General features: G+C 54.5%; 14 non-coding genes across 14 annotated transcripts; all 14 read right to left on the reverse strand.

The window, feature by feature from the left end:
• Positions 1–1,059: 1,059 nt before the first annotated feature.
• Positions 1,060–1,132, reverse strand: trnak-cuu (transfer RNA lysine (anticodon CUU)). Its single transcript has one exon. It is a non-coding gene; the product is annotated as a tRNA-Lys (tRNA).
• A 1,675-nt stretch (positions 1,133–2,807) lies between these two features.
• On the reverse strand, positions 2,808–2,880 carry trnak-cuu (transfer RNA lysine (anticodon CUU)). The gene has a single exon. It is a non-coding gene; the product is annotated as a tRNA-Lys (tRNA).
• A 345-nt stretch (positions 2,881–3,225) lies between these two features.
• Positions 3,226–3,298, reverse strand: trnak-cuu (transfer RNA lysine (anticodon CUU)). Its single transcript has one exon. It is a non-coding gene; the product is annotated as a tRNA-Lys (tRNA).
• A 1,675-nt stretch (positions 3,299–4,973) lies between these two features.
• On the reverse strand, positions 4,974–5,046 carry trnak-cuu (transfer RNA lysine (anticodon CUU)). Its single transcript has one exon. It is a non-coding gene; the product is annotated as a tRNA-Lys (tRNA).
• A 1,675-nt stretch (positions 5,047–6,721) lies between these two features.
• Positions 6,722–6,794, reverse strand: trnak-cuu (transfer RNA lysine (anticodon CUU)). The gene has a single exon. It is a non-coding gene; the product is annotated as a tRNA-Lys (tRNA).
• Positions 6,795–8,469: 1,675 nt separating this feature from the next.
• trnak-cuu (transfer RNA lysine (anticodon CUU)) lies at positions 8,470–8,542 on the reverse strand. Its single transcript has one exon. It is a non-coding gene; the product is annotated as a tRNA-Lys (tRNA).
• Positions 8,543–11,949: 3,407 nt separating this feature from the next.
• trnak-cuu (transfer RNA lysine (anticodon CUU)) lies at positions 11,950–12,022 on the reverse strand. Its single transcript has one exon. It is a non-coding gene; the product is annotated as a tRNA-Lys (tRNA).
• Positions 12,023–13,696: 1,674 nt separating this feature from the next.
• On the reverse strand, positions 13,697–13,769 carry trnak-uuu (transfer RNA lysine (anticodon UUU)). Its single transcript has one exon. It is a non-coding gene; the product is annotated as a tRNA-Lys (tRNA).
• A 1,070-nt stretch (positions 13,770–14,839) lies between these two features.
• trnak-uuu (transfer RNA lysine (anticodon UUU)) lies at positions 14,840–14,912 on the reverse strand. The gene has a single exon. It is a non-coding gene; the product is annotated as a tRNA-Lys (tRNA).
• Positions 14,913–15,983: 1,071 nt separating this feature from the next.
• Positions 15,984–16,056, reverse strand: trnak-uuu (transfer RNA lysine (anticodon UUU)). The gene has a single exon. It is a non-coding gene; the product is annotated as a tRNA-Lys (tRNA).
• Positions 16,057–17,127: 1,071 nt separating this feature from the next.
• trnak-uuu (transfer RNA lysine (anticodon UUU)) lies at positions 17,128–17,200 on the reverse strand. Its single transcript has one exon. It is a non-coding gene; the product is annotated as a tRNA-Lys (tRNA).
• A 1,675-nt stretch (positions 17,201–18,875) lies between these two features.
• Positions 18,876–18,948, reverse strand: trnak-cuu (transfer RNA lysine (anticodon CUU)). Its single transcript has one exon. It is a non-coding gene; the product is annotated as a tRNA-Lys (tRNA).
• Positions 18,949–20,623: 1,675 nt separating this feature from the next.
• trnak-cuu (transfer RNA lysine (anticodon CUU)) lies at positions 20,624–20,696 on the reverse strand. Its single transcript has one exon. It is a non-coding gene; the product is annotated as a tRNA-Lys (tRNA).
• Positions 20,697–22,371: 1,675 nt separating this feature from the next.
• On the reverse strand, positions 22,372–22,444 carry trnak-cuu (transfer RNA lysine (anticodon CUU)). The gene has a single exon. It is a non-coding gene; the product is annotated as a tRNA-Lys (tRNA).
• Between the last annotated feature and the right edge of the window lie 216 nt (positions 22,445–22,660).

Genomic DNA, 22,660 nt, shown 5'->3' on the forward strand with positions numbered 1-22,660 from the left:
CCGGAGTAAACACACGGAGAACGTGCAAACTCCACGTTGACAGTCGCCCAAGGGTGGAATCCAATCGACTCGCCAGTATTGAGAAGAAGTGCCACCCTCAGCAACCGACAACACTCATTCACCACAGACAGGTAAATGTTCGCCGGCAATTTCTGTTAGCCCTCATCACCGTGACAACGAGTCGACTTCAAGTCTCTCCCCATCACAGCATCACCGCACCTCGTAAAACACCACAGCACGCACGCAATTCGACACCGGTCCGTCACCTTGCGCACACTTCAGCCCCTCATCATCAACCCTCCAACACCACGCACAGTCCCTACCCCCAGCATCCACTCTCCGCTCGACACAATCCACCGCACCACAAGCCGCAGACACCGACACTCCCACACGCATTGCCACGTCGCCATCAGCTCCAAACCAAGGAAGGTGTGCATGAAGGTTCCGTTTGACGTGTCTGAGTTGATTTGAAAAAAAGCAGACCATCGATGAGAGCAGTCTCCATAAATCGAAGCTTCAGTACCTGCAAATATAATCAGGATTTCACTGCTGCCTCCCAGCGCCACGGACCCTTGTCGGATTCGAGTCTCGGGCGACTCCCTGTGTGGAGTTTGCACATTCTCCCCGTGTCTGCGTGGATTTCGTCCGACGGATCCGGTTTCCTCCCACAGTCCAAAGGAGTGCAGCGCAGGTGTTTTGGCCATGCTAAATTGCCCCTTGTTTTCAGGCATGTGCAGGTTCGGTGCAAGTACAGAGTCACGAGGTGGGGGTTTAGGTGTGTGGGGGACACTCTTGGGAGAGTCGGTAGCCTGTTTCCACAGTCGAGGGATTCTATGCTAATTTCTGATTTCGCGCATTTCGAGGACCTTAAAGAGATCAATTCAAACAGAAGCCACGCGTTCCGCGAGTATGGTAGCAACTGCGACAGTTCGGAAATGCAGGCAAAACCGCCCTGTGCTTGCTTCCCACCGCTACAATGTGAAGGCCATTGAGTCTGATTTGCGAGCACTGCACTGCGCCTTCGCTGTTGTCTCGTGGCAGTGCAATTTAAAAGCGACCCGCCCGAGCAGGGACTTGAACCCTGGACCCTCAGATTAAGAGTCTGATGCTCTACCGACTGAGCTACCCGGGCTGGTGGCAGGCCGCCTGCCCGGCTACGGCTTTCCCTGCCTGGGCTGGAAAAGACGTTCGCGCTTCACACTCTCGCGCAGCCATTCTGACACAATCCACACAATTCAGTCGGAAAGACTGGCAGCCCCGACTGTGCAGGGCCGATTCCAAGCCGCCGTCTCTCTTCGTCACCCCCACTCCATTGCCGCACCGTCCTCTCTCTACTGTAACAACCCTCCTCAACACACACCTCTGGCACCGTCAAAACCATCAGCAAGCTTACAACACAGCAGCGCCAAAGTAAGAACGGTGCTCATGAGACGGCTTCATCATCAACAAGAACAAAACAAGAACACAAAATGCTGGAGAAGCGCATCGGTTCTGTCGGTATTTGTGAGCGATTAGTTTTGCTTCGCCATCGATTTATGGGTCTGTTTCTGAGAAGTGAATCGAATTGGAAGAGCGTGGCAGGAGGACCTTCGGCCCGTCCAGTCCACAGCGCTCCATTCTCTTCCTGCAAAGCAACTTTTCCCATGGCTAATCCAGCGAGCCGACACATCCGTGTGATGCTGTGGGCAATTTGGCGTGGGCGAACTAGCTAACAAGTCCACCTTTCATCTTTGGTCGCTGGGAGGAACCCGGAGTAAACACACGGAGAACGTGCAAACTCCACGTTGACAGTCGCCCAAGGGTGGAATCCAATCGACTCGCCAGTATTGAGAAGAAGTGCCACCCTCAGCAACCGACAACACTCATTCACCACAGACAGGTAAATGTTCGCCGGCAATTTCTGTTAGCCCTCATCACCGTGACAACGAGTCGACTTCAAGTCTCTCCCCATCACAGCATCACCGCACCTCGTAAAACACCACAGCACGCACGCAATTCGACACCGGTCCGTCACTTTGCGCACACTTCAGCCCCTCATCCTCAACCCTCCAACACCACGCACAGTCCCTACCCCCAGCATCCACTCTCCGCTCGACACAATCCACCGCACCACAAGCCGCAGACACCGACACTCCCACACGCACTGCCACGTCGCCATCAGCTCCAAACCAAGGAAGGTGTGCATGAAGGTTCCGTTTGACGTGTCTGAGTTGATTTGAAAAAAAGCAGACCATCGATGAGAGCAGTCTCCATAAATCGAAGCTTCAGTACCTGCAAATATAATCAGGATTTCACTGCTGCCTCCCAGCGCCACGGACCCTTGTCGGATTCGAGTCTCGGGCGACTCCCTGTGTGGAGTTTGCACATTCTCCCCGTGTCTGCGTGGATTTCGTCCGACGGATCCGGTTTCCTCCCACAGTCCAAAGGAGTGCAGCGCAGGTGTTTTGGCCATGCTAAATTGCCCCTTGTTTTCAGGCATGTGCAGGTTCGGTGCAAGTACAGAGTCACGAGGTGGGGGTTTAGGTGTGTGGGGGACACTCTTGGGAGAGTCGGTAGCCTGTTTCCACAGTCGAGGGATTCTATGCTAATTTCTGATTTCGCGCATTTCGAGGACCTTAAAGAGATCAATTCAAACAGAAGCCACGCGTTCCGCGAGTATGGTAGCAACTGCGACAGTTCGGAAATGCAGGCAAAACCGCCCTGTGCTTGCTTCCCACCGCTACAATGTGAAGGCCATTGAGTCTGATTTGCGAGCACTGCACTGCGCCTTCGCTGTTGTCTCGTGGCAGTGCAATTTAAAAGCGACCCGCACGAGCAGGGACTTGAACCCTGGACCCTCAGATTAAGAGTCTGATGCTCTACCGACTGAGCTACCCGGGCTGGTGGCAGGCCGCCGGCCCGGCTACGGCTTTCCCTGCCTGGGCTGGAAAAGACGTTCGCGCTTCACACTCTCGCGCAGCCATTCTGACACAATCCACACAATTCAGTCGGAAAGACTGGCAGCCCCGACTGTGCAGGGCCGATTCCAAGACCTTAAAGAGATCAATTCAAACAGAAGCCACGCGTTCCGCGAGTATGGTAGCAACTGCGACAGTTCGGAAATGCAGGCAAAACCGCCCTGTGCTTGCTTCCCACCGCTACAATGTGAAGGCCATTGAGTCTGATTTGCGAGCACTGCACTGCGCCTTCGCTGTTGTCTCGTGGCAGTGCAATTTAAAAGCGACCCGCCCGAGCAGGGACTTGAACCCTGGACCCTCAGATTAAGAGTCTGATGCTCTACCGACTGAGCTACCCGGGCTGGTGGCAGGCCGCCTGCCCGGCTACGGCTTTCCCTGCCTGGGCTGGAAAAGACGTTCGCGCTTCACACTCTCGCGCAGCCATTCTGACACAATCCACACAATTCAGTCGGAAAGACTGGCAGCCCCGACTGTGCAGGGCCGATTCCAAGCCGCCGTCTCTCTTCGTCACCCCCACTCCATTGCCGCACCGTCCTCTCTCTACTGTAACAACCCTCCTCAACACACACCTCTGGCACCGTCAAAACCATCAGCAAGCTTACAACACAGCAGCGCCAAAGTAAGAACGGTGCTCATGAGACGGCTTCATCATCAACAAGAACAAAACAAGAACACAAAATGCTGGAGAAGCGCATCGGTTCTGTCGGTATTTGTGAGCGATTAGTTTTGCTTCGCCATCGATTTATGGGTCTGTTTCTGAGAAGTGAATCGAATTGGAAGAGCGTGGCAGGAGGACCTTCGGCCCGTCCAGTCCACAGCGCTCCATTCTCTTCCTGCAAAGCAACTTTTCCCATGGCTAATCCAGCGAGCCGACACATCCGTGTGATGCTGTGGGCAATTTGGCGTGGGCGAACTAGCTAACAAGTCCACCTTTCATCTTTGGTCGCTGGGAGGAACCCGGAGTAAACACACGGAGAACGTGCAAACTCCACGTTGACAGTCGCCCAAGGGTGGAATCCAATCGACTCGCCAGTATTGAGAAGAAGTGCCACCCTCAGCAACCGACAACACTCATTCACCACAGACAGGTAAATGTTCGCCGGCAATTTCTGTTAGCCCTCATCACCGTGACAACGAGTCGACTTCAAGTCTCTCCCCATCACAGCATCACCGCACCTCGTAAAACACCACAGCACGCACGCAATTCGACACCGGTCCGTCACTTTGCGCACACTTCAGCCCCTCATCCTCAACCCTCCAACACCACGCACAGTCCCTACCCCCAGCATCCACTCTCCGCTCGACACAATCCACCGCACCACAAGCCGCAGACACCGACACTCCCACACGCACTGCCACGTCGCCATCAGCTCCAAACCAAGGAAGGTGTGCATGAAGGTTCCGTTTGACGTGTCTGAGTTGATTTGAAAAAAAGCAGACCATCGATGAGAGCAGTCTCCATAAATCGAAGCTTCAGTACCTGCAAATATAATCAGGATTTCACTGCTGCCTCCCAGCGCCACGGACCCTTGTCGGATTCGAGTCTCGGGCGACTCCCTGTGTGGAGTTTGCACATTCTCCCCGTGTCTGCGTGGATTTCGTCCGACGGATCCGGTTTCCTCCCACAGTCCAAAGGAGTGCAGCGCAGGTGTTTTGGCCATGCTAAATTGCCCCTTGTTTTCAGGCATGTGCAGGTTCGGTGCAAGTACAGAGTCACGAGGTGGGGGTTTAGGTGTGTGGGGGACACTCTTGGGAGAGTCGGTAGCCTGTTTCCACAGTCGAGGGATTCTATGCTAATTTCTGATTTCGCGCATTTCGAGGACCTTAAAGAGATCAATTCAAACAGAAGCCACGCGTTCCGCGAGTATGGTAGCAACTGCGACAGTTCGGAAATGCAGGCAAAACCGCCCTGTGCTTGCTTCCCACCGCTACAATGTGAAGGCCATTGAGTCTGATTTGCGAGCACTGCACTGCGCCTTCGCTGTTGTCTCGTGGCAGTGCAATTTAAAAGCGACCCGCACGAGCAGGGACTTGAACCCTGGACCCTCAGATTAAGAGTCTGATGCTCTACCGACTGAGCTACCCGGGCTGGTGGCAGGCCGCCGGCCCGGCTACGGCTTTCCCTGCCTGGGCTGGAAAAGACGTTCGCGCTTCACACTCTCGCGCAGCCATTCTGACACAATCCACACAATTCAGTCGGAAAGACTGGCAGCCCCGACTGTGCAGGGCCGATTCCAAGCCGCCGTCTCTCTTCGTCACCCCCACTCCATTGCCGCACCGTCCTCTCTCTACTGTAACAACCCTCCTCAACACACACCTCTGGCACCGTCAAAACCATCAGCAAGCTTACAACACAGCAGCGCCAAAGTAAGAACGGTGCTCATGAGACGGCTTCATCATCAACAAGAACAAAACAAGAACACAAAATGCTGGAGAAGCGCATCGGTTCTGTCGGTATTTGTGAGCGATTAGTTTTGCTTCGCCATCGATTTATGGGTCTGTTTCTGAGAAGTGAATCGAATTGGAAGAGCGTGGCAGGAGGACCTTCGGCCCGTCCAGTCCACAGCGCTCCATTCTCTTCCTGCAAAGCAACTTTTCCCATGGCTAATCCAGCGAGCCGACACATCCGTGTGATGCTGTGGGCAATTTGGCGTGGGCGAACTAGCTAACAAGTCCACCTTTCATCTTTGGTCGCTGGGAGGAACCCGGAGTAAACACACGGAGAACGTGCAAACTCCACGTTGACAGTCGCCCAAGGGTGGAATCCAATCGACTCGCCAGTATTGAGAAGAAGTGCCACCCTCAGCAACCGACAACACTCATTCACCACAGACAGGTAAATGTTCGCCGGCAATTTCTGTTAGCCCTCATCACCGTGACAACGAGTCGACTTCAAGTCTCTCCCCATCCCAGCATCACCGCACCTCGTAAAACACCACAGCACGCACGCAATTCGACACCGGTCCGTCACCTTGCGCACACTTCAGCCCCTCATCATCAACCCTCCAACACCACGCACAGTCCCTACCCCCAGCATCCACTCTCCGCTCGACACAATCCACCGCACCACAAGCCGCAGACACCGACACTCCCACACGCACTGCCACGTCGCCATCAGCTCCAAACCAAGGAAGGTGTGCATGAAGGTTCCGTTTGACGTGTCTGAGTTGATTTGAAAAAAAGCAGACCATCGATGAGAGCAGTCTCCATAAATCGAAGCTTCAGTACCTGCAAATATAATCAGGATTTCACTGCTGCCTCCCAGCGCCACGGACCCTTGTCGGATTCGAGTCTCGGGCGACTCCCTGTGTGGAGTTTGCACATTCTCCCCGTGTCTGCGTGGATTTCGTCCGACGGATCCGGTTTCCTCCCACAGTCCAAAGGAGTGCAGCGCAGGTGTTTTGGCCATGCTAAATTGCCCCTTGTTTTCAGGCATGTGCAGGTTCGGTGCAAGTACAGAGTCACGAGGTGGGGGTTTAGGTGTGTGGGGGACACTCTTGGGAGAGTCGGTAGCCTGTTTCCACAGTCGAGGGATTCTATGCTAATTTCTGATTTCGCGCATTTCGAGGACCTTAAAGAGATCAATTCAAACAGAAGCCACGCGTTCCGCGAGTATGGTAGCAACTGCGACAGTTCGGAAATGCAGGCAAAACCGCCCTGTGCTTGCTTCCCACCGCTACAATGTGAAGGCCATTGAGTCTGATTTGCGAGCACTGCACTGCGCCTTCGCTGTTGTCCCGTGGCAGTGCAATTTAAAAGCGACCCGCCCGAGCAGGGACTTGAACCCTGGACCCTCAGATTAAGAGTCTGATGCTCTACCGACTGAGCTACCCGGGCTGGTGGCAGGCCGCCTGCCCGGCTACGGCTTTCCCTGCCTGGGCTGGAAAAGACGTTCGCGCTTCACACTCTCGCGCAGCCATTCTGACACAATCCACACAATTCAGTCGGAAAGACTGGCAGCCCCGACTGTGCAGGGCCGATTCCAAGCCGCCGTCTCTCTTCGTCACCCCCACTCCATTGCCGCACCGTCCTCTCTCTACTGTAACAACCCTCCTCAACACACACCTCTGGCACCGTCAAAACCATCAGCAAGCTTACAACACAGCAGCGCCAAAGTAAGAACGGTGCTCATGAGACGGCTTCATCATCAACAAGAACAAAACAAGAACACAAAATGCTGGAGAAGCGCATCGGTTCTGTCAGTATTTGTGAGCGATTAGTTTTGCTTCGCCATCGATTTATGGGTCTGTTTCTGAGAAGTGAATCGAATTGGAAGAGCGTGGCAGGAGGCCCTTCGGCCCGTCCAGTCCACAGCGCTCCATTCTCTTCCTGCAAAGCAACTTTTCCCATGGCTAATCCAGCGAGCCGACACATCCATGTGATGCTGTGGGCAATTTGGCGTGGGCGAACTAGCTAACAAGTCCACCTTTCATCTTTGGTCGCTGGGAGGAACCCGGAGTAAACACACGGAGAACGTGCAAACTCCACGTTGACAGTCGCCCAAGGGTGGAATCCAATCGACTCGCCAGTATTGAGAAGAAGTGCCACCCTCAGCAACCGACAACACTCATTCACCACAGACAGGTAAATGTTCGCCGGCAATTTCTGTTAGCCCTCATCACCGTGACAACGAGTCGACTTCAAGTCTCTCCCCATCACAGCATCACCGCACCTCGTAAAACACCACAGCACGCACGCAATTCGACACCGGTCCGTCACTTTGCGCACACTTCAGCCCCTCATCATCAACCCTCCAACACCACGCACAGTCCCTACCCCCAGCATCCACTCTCCGCTCGACACAATCCACCGCACCACAAGCCGCAGACACCGACACTCCCACACGCACTGCCACGTCGCCATCAGCTCCAAACCAAGGAAGGTGTGCATGAAGGTTCCGTTTGACGTGTCTGAGTTGATTTGAAAAAAAGCAGACCATCGATGAGAGCAGTCTCCATAAATCGAAGCTTCAGTACCTGCAAATATAATCAGGATTTCACTGCTGCCTCCCAGCGCCACGGACCCTTGTCGGATTCGAGTCTCGGGCGACTCCCTGTGTGGAGTTTGCACATTCTCCCCGTGTCTGCGTGGATTTCGTCCGACGGATCCGGTTTCCTCCCACAGTCCAAAGGAGTGCAGCGCAGGTGTTTTGGCCATGCTAAATTGCCCCTTGTTTTCAGGCATGTGCAGGTTCGGTGCAAGTACAGAGTCACGAGGTGGGGGTTTAGGTGTGTGGGGGACACTCTTGGGAGAGTCGGTAGCCTGTTTCCACAGTCGAGGGATTCTATGCTAATTTCTGATTTCGCGCATTTCGAGGACCTTAAAGAGATCAATTCAAACAGAAGCCACGCGTTCCGCGAGTATGGTAGCAACTGCGACAGTTCGGAAATGCAGGCAAAACCGCCCTGTGCTTGCTTCCCACCGCTACAATGTGAAGGCCATTGAGTCTGATTTGCGAGCACTGCACTGCGCCTTCGCTGTTGTCCCGTGGCAGTGCAATTTAAAAGCGACCCGCCCGAGCAGGGACTTGAACCCTGGACCCTCAGATTAAGAGTCGGATGCTCAACCGACTGAGCTACCCGGGCTGGTGGCAGGCCGCCTGCCCGGCTACGGCTTTCCCTGCCTGGGCTGGAAAAGACGTTCGCGCTTCACACTCTCGCGCAGCCATTCTGACACAATCCACACAATTCAGTCGGAAAGACTGGCAGCCCCGACTGTGCAGGGCCGATTCCAAGCCGCCGTCTCTCTTCGTCACCCCCACTCCATTGCCGCACCGTCCTCTCTCTACTGTAACAACCCTCCTCAACACACACCTCTGGCACCGTCAAAACCATCAGCAAGCTTACAACACAGCAGCGCCAAAGTAAGAACGGTGCTCATGAGACGGCTTCATCATCAACAAGAACAAAACAAGAACACAAAATGCTGGAGAAGCGCATCGGTTCTGTCGGTATTTGTGAGCGATTAGTTTTGCTTCGCCATCGATTTATGGGTCTGTTTCTGAGAAGTGAATCGAATTGGAAGAGCGTGGCAGGAGGACCTTCGGCCCGTCCAGTCCACAGCGCTCCATTCTCTTCCTGCAAAGCAACTTTTCCCATGGCTAATCCAGCGAGCCGACACATCCGTGTGATGCTGTGGGCAATTTGGCGTGGGCGAACTAGCTAACAAGTCCACCTTTCATCTTTGGTCGCTGGGAGGAACCCGGAGTAAACACACGGAGAACGTGCAAACTCCACGTTGACAGTCGCCCAAGGGTGGAATCCAATCGACTCGCCAGTATTGAGAAGAAGTGCCACCCTCAGCAACCGACAACACTCATTCACCACAGACAGGTAAATGTTCGCCGGCAATTTCTGTTAGCCCTCATCACCGTGACAACGAGTCGACTTCAAGTCTCTCCCCATCACAGCATCACCGCACCTCGTAAAACACCACAGCACGCACGCAATTCGACACCGGTCCGTCACCTTGCGCACACTTCAGCCCCTCATCGTCAACCCTCCAACACCACGCACAGTCTCTACCCCCAGCATCCACTCTCCGCTCGACACAATCCACCGCACCACAAGCCGCACACACCGACACTCCCACACGCACTGCCACGTCGCCATCAGCTCCAAACCAAGGAAGGTGTGCATGAAGGTTCCGTTTGACGTGTCTGAGTTGATTTGAAAAAAAGCAGACCATCGATGAGAGCAGTCTCCATAAATCGAAGCTTCAGTACCTGCAAATATAATCAGGATTTCACTGCTGCCTCCCAGCGCCACGGACCCTTGTCGGATTCGAGTCTCGGGCGACTCCCTGTGTGGAGTTTGCACATTCTCCCCGTGTCTGCGTGGATTTCGTCCGACGGATCCGGTTTCCTCCCACAGTCCAAAGGAGTGCAGCGCAGGTGTTTTGGCCATGCTAAATTGCCCCTTGTTTTCAGGCATGTGCAGGTTCGGTGCAAATACAGAGTCACGAGGTGGGGGTTTAGGTGTGTGGGGGACACTCTTGGGAGAGTCGGTAGCCTGTTTCCACAGTCGAGGGATTCTATGCTAATTTCTGATTTCGCGCATTTCGAGGACCTTAAAGAGATCAATTCAAACAGAAGCCACGCGTTCCGCGAGTATGGTAGCAACTGCGACAGTTCGGAAATGCAGGCAAAACCGCCCTGTGCTTGCTTCCCACCGCTACAATGTGAAGGCCATTGAGTCTGATTTGCGAGCACTGCACTGCGCCTTCGCTGTTGTCTCGTGGCAGTGCAATTTAAAAGCGACCCGCCCTGGACCCTCAGATTAAGAGTCTGATGCTCTACCGACTGAGCTACCCGGGCTCGCGGCAGGCCGCCTGCCCGGCTACGGCTTTCCCTGCCTGGGCTGGAAAAGACGTTCGCGCTTCACACTCTCGCGCAGCCATTCTGACACAATCCACACAATTCAGTCGGAAAGACTGACAGCCCCGACTGTGCAGGGCCGATTCCAAGCCGCCGTCTCTCTTCGTCACCCCCACTCCATTGCCGCACCGTCCTCTCTCTACTGTAACAACCCTCCTCAACACACACCTCTGGCACCGTCAAAACCATCAGCAAGCTTACAACACAGCAGCGCCAAAGTAAGAACGGTGCTCATGAGACGGCTTCATCATCAACAAGAACAAAACAAGAACACAAAATGCTGGAGAAGCGCATCGGTTCTGTCGGTATTTGTGAGCGATTAGTTTTGCTTCGCCATCGATTTATGGGTCTGTTTCTGAGAAATGAATCGAATTGGAAGAGCGTGGCAGGAGGCCCTTCGGCCCGTCCAGTCCACAGCGCTCCATTCTCTTCCTGCAAAGCAACTTTTCCCATGGCTAATCCAGCGAGCCGACACATCCGTGTGATGCTGTGGGCAATTTGGCGTGGGCGAACTAGCTAACAAGTCCACCTTTCATCTTTGGTCGCTGGGAGGAACCCGGAGTAAACACACGGAGAACGTGCAAACTCCACGTTGACAGTCGCCCAAGGGTGGAATCCAATCGACTCGCCAGTATTGAGAAGAAGTGCCACCCTCAGCAACCGACAACACTCATTCACCACAGACAGGTAAATGTTCGCCGGCAATTTCTGTTAGCCCTCATCACCGTGACAACGAGTCGACTTCAAGTCTCTCCCCATCACAGCATCACCGCACCTCGTAAAACACCACAGCACGCACGCAATTCGACACCGGTCCGTCACCTTGCGCACACTTCAGCCCCTCATCATCAACCCTCCAACACCACGCACAGTCCCTACCCCCAGCATCCACTCTCCGCTCGACACAATCCACCGCACCACAAGCCGCAGACACCGACACTCCCACACGCACTGCCACGTCGCCATCAGCTCCAAACCAAGGAAGGTGTGCATGAAGGTTCCGTTTGACGTGTCTGAGTTGATTTGAAAAAAAGCAGACCATCGATGAGAGCAGTCTCCATAAATCGAAGCTTCAGTACCTGCAAATATAATCAGGATTTCACTGCTGCCTCCCAGCGCCACGGACCCTTGTCGGATTCGAGTCTCGGGCGACTCCCTGTGTGGAGTTTGCACATTCTCCCCGTGTCTGCGTGGATTTCGTCCGACGGATCCGGTTTCCTCCCACAGTCCAAAGGAGTGCAGCGCAGGTGTTTTGGCCATGCTAAATTGCCCCTTGTTTTCAGGCATGTGCAGGTTCGGTGCAAATACAGAGTCACGAGGTGGGGGTTTAGGTGTGTGGGGGACACTCTTGGGAGAGTCGGTAGCCTGTTTCCACAGTCGAGGGATTCTATGCTAATTTCTGATTTCGCGCATTTCGAGGACCTTAAAGAGATCAATTCAAACAGAAGCCACGCGTTCCGCGAGTATGGTAGCAACTGCGACAGTTCGGAAATGCAGGCAAAACCGCCCTGTGCTTGCTTCCCACCGCTACAATGTGAAGGCCATTGAGTCTGATTTGCGAGCACTGCACTGCGCCTTCGCTGTTGTCCCGTGGCAGTGCAATTTAAAATTGCGACCCGCCCGAGCAGGGACTTGAACCCTGGACCCTCAGATTAAGAGTCTGATGCTCTACCGACTGAGCTACCCGGGCTGGTGGCAGGCCGCCTGCCCGGCTACGGCTTTCCCTGCCTGGGCTGGAAAAGACGTTCGCGCTTCACACTCTCGCGCAGCCATTCTGACACAATCCACACAATTCAGTCGGAAAGACTGGCAGCCCCGACTGTGCAGGGCCGATTCCAAGCCGCCGTCTCTCTTCGTCACCCCCACTCCATTGCCGCACCGTCCTCTCTCTACTGTAACAACCCTCCTCAACACACACCTCTGGCACCGTCAAAACCATCAGCAAGCTTACAACACAGCAGCGCCAAAGTAAGAACGGTGCTCATGAGACGGCTTCATCATCAACAAGAACAAAACAAGAACACAAAATGCTGGAGAAGCGCATCGGTTCTGTCGGTATTTGTGAGCGATTAGTTTTGCTTCGCCATCGATTTATGGGTCTGTTTCTGAGAAGTGAATCGAATTGGAAGAGCGTGGCAGGAGGCCCTTCGGCCCGTCCAGTCCACAGCGCTCCATTCTCTTCCTGCAAAGCAACTTTTCCCATGGCTAATCCAGCGAGCCGACACATCCGTGTGATGCTGTGGGCAATTTGGCGTGGGCGAACTAGCTAACAAGTCCACCTTTCATCTTTGGTCGCTGGGAGGAACCCGGAGTAAACACACGGAGAACGTGCAAACTCCACGTTGACAGTCGCCCAAGGGTGGAATCCAATCGACTCGCCAGTATTGAGAAGAAGTGCCACCCTCAGCAACCGACAACACTCATTCACCACAGACAGGTAAATGTTCGCCGGCAATTTCTGTTAGCCCTCATCACCGTGACAACGAGTCGACTTCAAGTCTCTCCCCATCACAGCATCACCGCACCTCGTAAAACACCACAGCACGCACGCAATTCGACACCGGTCCGTCACTTTGCGCACACTTCAGCCCCTCATCATCAACCCTCCAACACCACGCACAGTCCCTACCCCCAGCATCCACTCTCCGCTCGACACAATCCACCGCACCACAAGCCGCAGACACCGACACTCCCACACGCACTGCCACGTCGCCATCAGCTCCAAACCAAGGAAGGTGTGCATGAAGGTTCCGTTTGACGTGTCTGAGTTGATTTGAAAAAAAGCAGACCATCGATGAGAGCAGTCTCCATAAATCGAAGCTTCAGTACCTGCAAATATAATCAGGATTTCACTGCTGCCTCCCAGCGCCACGGACCCTTGTCGGATTCGAGTCTCGGGCGACTCCCTGTGTGGAGTTTGCACATTCTCCCCGTGTCTGCGTGGATTTCGTCCGACGGATCCGGTTTCCTCCCACAGTCCAAAGGAGTGCAGCGCAGGTGTTTTGGCCATGCTAAATTGCCCCTTGTTTTCAGGCATGTGCAGGTTCGGTGCAAATACAGAGTCACGAGGTGGGGGTTTAGGTGTGTGGGGGACACTCTTGGGAGAGTCGGTAGCCTGTTTCCACAGTCGAGGGATTCTATGCTAATTTCTGATTTCGCGCATTTCGAGGACCTTAAAGAGATCAATTCAAACAGAAGCCACGCGTTCCGCGATTACGGCAGCAACTGCGACAGTTCGGAAATGCAGGCAAAACTGCCCTGTGCTTGCTTCCACCGCCACAATGTAAGGGCCATTGAGTCTGATTTGTAAGCACTGCCCTGCGCCTTCGCTGTTGTCCCGTGGCAGAGCGATTTAAAAGCGACCCGCCCGAGCAGGGACTTGAACCCTGGACCCTCAGATTAAAAGTCTGATGCTCTACCGACTGAGCTACCCGGGCTCGTGGCAGGCCGCCTGCCCGGCTACGGCTTTCCCTGCCTGAGCTGGAAAACACGTTCGCGCTTCACACTCTCGCGCAGCCATTCTGACACAATCCACGCGATTCAGTCGGAAAGACTGGCAGCCCCGGCTGTGCAGGGCCGATTCCAAGCCGCCGTCTCTCTTCATCATCCCCCCACTCCATTGCCGCACCGTCCTCTCTCTACTGTAGCAACCCTCCTCAACACACACCTCTGGCACCGTCAAAGCCATCAGCAAGCCTACAACACAGCACCGCCAAAGTAAGAACGGTGCTCATGAGGCGGCCTCATCATCAACCCTCCAACACCACGCGCCGTCCCTACCCCCAGCATCCACTCTCTGCTCGAAACAATCCACCCCACCACAAAGCCGCAGACACCGACACTCCCACACGCACGGCCACATCACCATCAGCTCCAAACCAAGGAAGATGTGCATGAAGGTTCCGTTGGACGTGTCTGAGTTGATTTGAAAACAAAAGCAGACGATCGATGAGAGCAGTCTCCATAAATCGAAGCTTCAGCACCTGCAAATATAATCAGGATTTCACTGCTGCCTCCCATCGCCACGAACCCTTGGCGCATTCGAGCCTCGGGCGACTCCCTGTGTGGAGTTTGCACATTCTCCCCGTGTCTGCGTGGATTTCGTCCGACGGATCCGGTTTCCTCCCACAGTCCAAAGGAGTGCAGCGCAGGTGTTTTGGCCATGCTAAATTGCCCCTTGTTTTCAGGCATGTGCAGGTTCGGAGTCACGAGGTGGGGGTTTAGGTGTGTGGGGGATACTCTTGGGAGAGTCGGTAGCCTGTTTCCACAGTCGAGGGATTCTATGCTAATTTCTGATTTCGCGCATTTGGAGGACCTTAAAGAGATCAATTCAAACAGAAGCCACGCGTTCCGCGATTACGGCAGCAACTGCGACAGTTCGGAAATGCAGGCAAAACTGCCCTGTGCTTGCTTCCACCGCCACAATGTAAGGGCCATTGAGTCTGATTTGTTAGCACTGCCCTGCGCCTTCGCTGTTGTCCCGTGGCAGAGCGATTTAAAAGCGACCCGCCCGAGCAGGGACTTGAACCCTGGACCCTCAGATTAAAAGTCTGATGCTCTACCGACTGAGCTACCCGGGCTCGTGGCAGGCCGCCTGCCCGGCTACGGCTTTCCCTGCCTGAGCTGGAAAACACGTTCGCGCTTCACACTCTCGCGCAGCCATTCTGACACAATCCACGCGATTCAGTCGGAAAGACTGGCAGCCCCGGCTGTGCAGGGCCGATTCCAAGCCGCCGTCTCTCTTCATCATCCCCCCACTCCATTGCCGCACCGTCCTCTCTCTACTGTAGCAACCCTCCTCAACACACACCTCTGGCACCGTCAAAGCCATCAGCAAGCCTACAACACAGCACCGCCAAAGTAAGAACGGTGCTCATGAGACGGCCTCATCATCAACCCTCCAACACCACGCGCCGTCCCTACCCCCAGCATCCACTCTCTGCTCGAAACAATCCACCCCACCACAAAGCCGCAGACACCGACACTCCCACACGCACGGCCACATCACCATCAGCTCCAAACCAAGGAAGATGTGCATGAAGGTTCCGTTGGACGTGTCTGAGTTGATTTGAGAAAAAAAAGCAGACCATCGATGAGAGCAGTCTCCATAAATCGAAGCTTCAGCACCTGCAAATATAATCAGGATTTCACTGCTGCCTCCCAGCGCCACGAACCCTTGGCGCATTCGAGCCTCGGGCGACTCCCTGTGTGGAGTTTGCACATTCTCCCCGTGTCTGCGTGGATTTCGTCCGACGGATCCGGTTTCCTCCCACAGTCCAAAGGAGTGCAGCGCAGGTGTTTTGGCCATGCTAAATTGCCCCTTGTTTTCAGGCATGTGCAGGTTCGGAGTCACGAGGTGGGGGTTTAGGTGTGTGGGGGATACTCTTGGGAGAGTCGGTAGCCTGTTTCCACAGTCGAGGGATTCTATGCTAATTTCTGATTTCGCGCATTTGGAGGACCTTAAAGAGATCAATTCAAACAGAAGCCACGCGTTCCGCGATTACGGCAGCAACTGCGACAGTTCGGAAATGCAGGCAAAACTGCCCTGTGCTTGCTTCCACCGCCACAATGTAAGGGCCATTGAGTCTGATTTGTTAGCACTGCCCTGCGCCTTCGCTGTTGTCCCGTGGCAGAGCGATTTAAAAGCGACCCGCCCGAGCAGGGACTTGAACCCTGGACCCTCAGATTAAAAGTCTGATGCTCTACCGACTGAGCTACCCGGGCTGGTGGCAGGCCGCCTGCCCGGCTACGGCTTTCCCTGCCTGAGCTGGAAAACACGTTCGCGCTTCACACTCTCGCGCAGCCATTCTGACACAATCCACGCGATTCAGTCGGAAAGACTGGCAGCCCCGGCTGTGCAGGGCCGATTCCAAGCCGCCGTCTCTCTTCATCATCCCCCCACTCCATTGCCGCACCGTCCTCTCTCTACTGTAGCAACCCTCCTCAACACACACCTCTGGCACCGTCAAAGCCATCAGCAAGCCTACAACACAGCACCGCCAAAGTAAGAACGGTGCTCATGAGACGGCCTCATCATCAACCCTCCAACACCACGCGCCGTCCCTACCCCCAGCATCCACTCTCTGCTCGAAACAATCCACCCCACCACAAAGCCGCAGACACCGACACTCCCACACGCACGGCCACATCACCATCAGCTCCAAACCAAGGAAGATGTGCATGAAGGTTCCGTTGGACGTGTCTGAGTTGATTTGAAAAAAAAAAGCAGACCATCGATGAGAGCAGTCTCCAGAAATCGAAGCTTCAGCACCTGCAAATATAATCAGGATTTCACTGCTGCCTCCCATCGCCACGAACCCTTGGCGCATTCGAGCCTCGGGCGACTCCCTGTGTGGAGTTTGCACATTCTCCCCGTGTCTGCGTGGATTTCGTCCGACGGATCCGGTTTCCTCCCACAGTCCAAAGGAGTGCAGCGCAGGTGTTTTGGCCATGCTAAATTGCCCCTTGTTTTCAGGCATGTGCAGGTTCGGAGTCACGAGGTGGGGGTTTAGGTGTGTGGGGGATACTCTTGGGAGAGTCGGTAGCCTGTTTCCACAGTCGAGGGATTCTATGCTAATTTCTGATTTCGCGCATTTGGAGGACCTTAAAGAGATCAATTCAAACAGAAGCCACGCGTTCCGCGATTACGGCAGCAACTGCGACTGTTCGGAAATGCAGGCAAAACTGCCCTGTGCTTGCTTCCACCGCCACAATGTAAGGGCCATTGAGTCTGATTTGTTAGCACTGCCCTGCGCCTTCGCTGTTGTCCCGTGGCAGAGCGATTTAAAAGCGACCCGCCCGAGCAGGGACTTGAACCCTGGACCCTCAGATTAAAAGTCTGATGCTCTACCGACTGAGCTACCCGGGCTCGTGGCAGGCCGCCTGCCCGGCTACGGCTTTCCCTGCCTGAGCTGGAAAACACGTTCGCGCTTCACACTCTCGCGCAGCCATTCTGACACAATCCACGCGATTCAGTCGGAAAGACTGGCAGCCCCGACTGTGCAGGGCCGATTCCAAGCCGCCGTCTCTCTTCGTCACCCCCACTCCATTGCCGCACCGTCCTCTCTCTACTGTAACAACCCTCCTCAACACACACCTCTGGCACCGTCAAAACCATCAGCAAGCTTACAACACAGCAGCGCCAAAGTAAGAACGGTGCTCATGAGACGGCTTCATCATCAACAAGAACAAAACAAGAACACAAAATGCTGGAGAAGCGCATCGGTTCTGTCGGTATTTGTGAGCGATTAGTTTTGCTTCGCCATCGATTTATGGGTCTGTTTCTGAGAAGTGAATCGAATTGGAAGAGCGTGGCAGGAGGACCTTCGGCCCGTCCAGTCCACAGCGCTCCATTCTCTTCCTGCAAAGCAACTTTTCCCATGGCTAATCCAGCGAGCCGACACATCCGTGTGATGCTGTGGGCAATTTGGCGTGGGCGAACTAGCTAACAAGTCCACCTTTCATCTTTGGTCGCTGGGAGGAACCCGGAGTAAACACACGGAGAACGTGCAAACTCCACGTTGACAGTCGCCCAAGGGTGGAATCCAATCGACTCGCCAGTATTGAGAAGAAGTGCCACCCTCAGCAACCGACAACACTCATTCACCACAGACAGGTAAATGTTCGCCGGCAATTTCTGTTAGCCCTCATCACCGTGACAACGAGTCGACTTCAAGTCTCTCCCCATCACAGCATCACCGCACCTCGTAAAACACCACAGCACGCACGCAATTCGACACCGGTCCGTCACTTTGCGCACACTTCAGCCCCTCATCATCAACCCTCCAACACCACGCACAGTCCCTACCCCCAGCATCCACTCTCCGCTCGACACAATCCACCGCACCACAAGCCGCAGACACCGACACTCCCACACGCACTGCCACGTCGCCATCAGCTCCAAACCAAGGAAGGTGTGCATGAAGGTTCCGTTTGACGTGTCTGAGTTGATTTGAAAAAAAGCAGACCATCGATGAGAGCAGTCTCCATAAATCGAAGCTTCAGTACCTGCAAATATAATCAGGATTTCACTGCTGCCTCCCAGCGCCACGGACCCTTGTCGGATTCGAGTCTCGGGCGACTCCCTGTGTGGAGTTTGCACATTCTCCCCGTGTCTGCGTGGATTTCGTCCGACGGATCCGGTTTCCTCCCACAGTCCAAAGGAGTGCAGCGCAGGTGTTTTGGCCATGCTAAATTGCCCCTTGTTTTCAGGCATGTGCAGGTTCGGTGCAAATACAGAGTCACGAGGTGGGGGTTTAGGTGTGTGGGGGACACTCTTGGGAGAGTCGGTAGCCTGTTTCCACAGTCGAGGGATTCTATGCTAATTTCTGATTTCGCGCATTTCGAGGACCTTAAAGAGATCAATTCAAACAGAAGCCACGCGTTCCGCGAGTATGGTAGCAACTGCGACAGTTCGGAAATGCAGGCAAAACCGCCCTGTGCTTGCTTCCCACCGCTACAATGTGAAGGCCATTGAGTCTGATTTGCGAGCACTGCACTGCGCCTTCGCTGTTGTCCCGTGGCAGTGCAATTTAAAAGCGACCCGCCCGAGCAGGGACTGGAACCCTGGACCCTCAGATTAAGAGTCGGATGCTCAAACGACTGAGCTACCCGGGCTGGTGGCAGGCCGCCTGCCCGGCTACGGCTTTCCCTGCCTGGGCTGGAAAAGACGTTCGCGCTTCACACTCTCGCGCAGCCATTCTGACACAATCCACACAATTCAGTCGGAAAGACTGGCAGCCCCGACTGTGCAGGGCCGATTCCAAGCCGCCGTCTCTCTTCGTCACCCCCACTCCATTGCCGCACCGTCCTCTCTCTACTGTAACAACCCTCCTCAACACACACCTCTGGCACCGTCAAAACCATCAGCAAGCTTACAACACAGCAGCGCCAAAGTAAGAACGGTGCTCATGAGACGGCTTCATCATCAACAAGAACAAAACAAGAACACAAAATGCTGGAGAAGCGCATCGGTTCTGTCGGTATTTGTGAGCGATTAGTTTTGCTTCGCCATCGATTTATGGGTCTGTTTCTGAGAAGTGAATCGAATTGGAAGAGCGTGGCAGGAGGCCCTTCGGCCCGTCCAGTCCACAGCGCTCCATTCTCTTCCTGCAAAGCAACTTTTCCCATGGCTAATCCAGCGAGCCGACACATCCGTGTGATGCTGTGGGCAATTTGGCGTGGGCGAACTAGCTAACAAGTCCACCTTTCATCTTTGGTCGCTGGGAGGAACCCGGAGTAAACACACGGAGAACGTGCAAACTCCACGTTGACAGTCGCCCAAGGGTGGAATCCAATCGACTCGCCAGTATTGAGAAGAAGTGCCACCCTCAGCAACCGACAACACTCATTCACCACAGACAGGTAAATGTTCGCCGGCAATTTCTGTTAGCCCTCATCACCGTGACAACGAGTCGACTTCAAGTCTCTCCCCATCACAGCATCACCGCACCTCGTAAAACACCACAGCACGCACGCAATTCGACACCGGTCCGTCACCTTGCGCACACTTCAGCCCCTCATCATCAACCCTCCAACACCACGCACAGTCCCTACCCCCAGCATCCACTCTCCGCTCGACACAATCCACCGCACCACAAGCCGCAGACACCGACACTCCCACACGCACTGCCACGTCGCCATCAGCTCCAAACCAAGGAAGGTGTGCATGAAGGTTCCGTTTGACGTGTCTGAGTTGATTTGAAAAAAAGCAGACCATCGATGAGAGCAGTCTCCATAAATCGAAGCTTCAGTACCTGCAAATATAATCAGGATTTCACTGCTGCCTCCCAGCGCCACGGACCCTTGTCGGATTCGAGTCTCGGGCGACTCCCTGTGTGGAGTTTGCACATTCTCCCCGTGTCTGCGTGGATTTCGTCCGACGGATCCGGTTTCCTCCCACAGTCCAAAGGAGTGCAGCGCAGGTGTTTTGGCCATGCTAAATTGCCCCTTGTTTTCAGGCATGTGCAGGTTCGGTGCAAATACAGTGTCACGAGGTGGGGGTTTAGGTGTGTGGGGGACACTCTTGGGAGAGTCGGTAGCCTGTTTCCACAGTCGACGGATTCTATGCTAATTTCTAATTTCGCGCATTTCGAGGACCTTAAAGAGATCAATTCAAACAGAAGCCACGCGTTCCGCGAGTATGGTAGCAACTGCGACAGTTCGGAAATGCAGGCAAAACCGCCCTGTGCTTGCTTCCCACCGCTACAATGTGAAGGCCATTGAGTCTGATTTGCGAGCACTGCACTGCGCCTTCGCTGTTGTCTCGTGGCAGTGCAATTTAAAAGCGACCCGCCCGAGCAGGGACTTGAACCCTGGACCCTCAGATTAAGAGTCTGATACTCTACCGACTGAGCTACCCGGGCTGGTGGCAGGCCGCCTGCCCGGCTACGGCTTTCCCTGCCTGGGCTGGAAAAGACGTTCGCGCTTCACACTCTCGCGCAGCCATTCTGACACAATCCACACAATTCAGTCGGAAAGACTGGCAGCCCCGACTGTGCAGGGCCGATTCCAAGCCGCCGTCTCTCTTCGTCACCCCCACTCCATTGCCGCACCGTCCTCTCTCTACTGTAACAACCCTCCTCAACACACACCTCTGGCACCGTCAAAACCATCAGCAAGCTTACAACACAGCAGCGCCAAAGTAAGAACGGTGCTCATGAGACGGCTTCATCATCAACAAGAACAAAACAAGAACACAAAATGCTGGAGAAGCGCATCGGTTCTGTCGGTATTTGTGAGCGATTAGTTTTGCTTCGCCATCGATTTATGGGTCTGTTTCTGAGAAGTGAATCGAATTGGAAGAGCGTGGCAGGAGGACCTTCGGCCCGTCCAGTCCACAGCGCTCCATTCTCTTCCTGCAAAGCAACTTTTCCCATGGCTAATCCAGCGAGCCGACACATCCGTGTGATGCTGTGGGCAATTTGGCGTGGGCGAACTAGCTAACAAGTCCACCTTTCATCTTTGGTCGCTGGGAGGAACCCGGAGTAAACACACGGAGAACGTGCAAACTCCACGTTGACAGTCGCCCAAGGGTGGAATCCAATCGACTCGCCAGTATTGAGAAGAAGTGCCACCCTCAGCAACCGACAACACTCATTCACCACAGACAGGTAAATGTTCGCCGGCAATTTCTGTTAGCCCTCATCACCGTGACAACGAGTCGACTTCAAGTCTCTCCCCATCACAGCATCACCGCACCTCGTAAAACACCACAGCACGCACGCAATTCGACACCGGTCCGTCACTTTGCGCACACTTCAGCCCCTCATCATCAACCCTCCAACACCACGCACAGTCCCTACCCCCAGCATCCACTCTCCGCTCGACACAATCCACCGCACCACAAGCCGCAGACACCGACACTCCCACACGCACTGCCACGTCGCCATCAGCTCCAAACCAAGGAAGGTGTGCATGAAGGTTCCGTTTGACGTGTCTGAGTTGATTTGAAAAAAAGCAGACCATCGATGAGAGCAGTCTCCATAAATCGAAGCTTCAGTACCTGCAAATATAATCAGGATTTCACTGCTGCCTCCCAGCGCCACGGACCCTTGTCGGATTCGAGTCTCGGGCGACTCCCTGTGTGGAGTTTGCACATTCTCCCCGTGTCTGCGTGGATTTCGTCCGACGGATCCGGTTTCCTCCCACAGTCCAAAGGAGTGCAGCGCAGGTGTTTTGGCCATGCTAAATTGCCCCTTGTTTTCAGGCATGTGCAGGTTCGGTGCAAATACAGAGTCACGAGGTGTGGGTTTAGGTGTGTGGGGGACACTCTTGGGAGAGTCGGTAGCCTGTTTCCACAGTCGAGGGATTCTATGCTAATTTCTGATTTCGCGCATTTCGAGGACCTTAAAGAGATCAATTCAAACAGAAGCCACGCGTTCCGCGAGTATGGTAGCAACTGCGACAGTTCGGAAATGCAGGCAAAACCGCCCTGTGCTTGCTTCCCACCGCTACAATGTGAAGGCCATTGAGTCTGATTTGCGAGCACTGCACTGCGCCTTCGCTGTTGTCTCGTGGCAGTGCAATTTAAAAGCGACCCGCCCGAGCAGGGACTTGAACCCTGGACCCTCAGATTAAGAGTCTGATGCTCTACCGACTGAGCTACCCGGGCTCGTGGCAGGCCGCCTGCCCGGCTACGGCTTTCCCTGCCTGGGCTGGAAAAGACGTTCGCGCTTCACACTCTCGCGCAGCCATTCTGACACAATCCACACAATTCAGTCGGAAAGACTGGCAGCCCCGACTGTGCAGGGCCGATTCCAAGCCGCCGTCTCTCTTCGTCACCCCCACTCCATTGCCGCACCGTCCTCTCTCTACTGTAACAACCCTC

The sequence above is a fragment of the Chiloscyllium punctatum genome, chromosome 24 (assembly GCF_047496795.1).
Source record: "Chiloscyllium punctatum isolate Juve2018m chromosome 24, sChiPun1.3, whole genome shotgun sequence".
Taxonomy (NCBI): domain Eukaryota; kingdom Metazoa; phylum Chordata; class Chondrichthyes; order Orectolobiformes; family Hemiscylliidae; genus Chiloscyllium; species Chiloscyllium punctatum.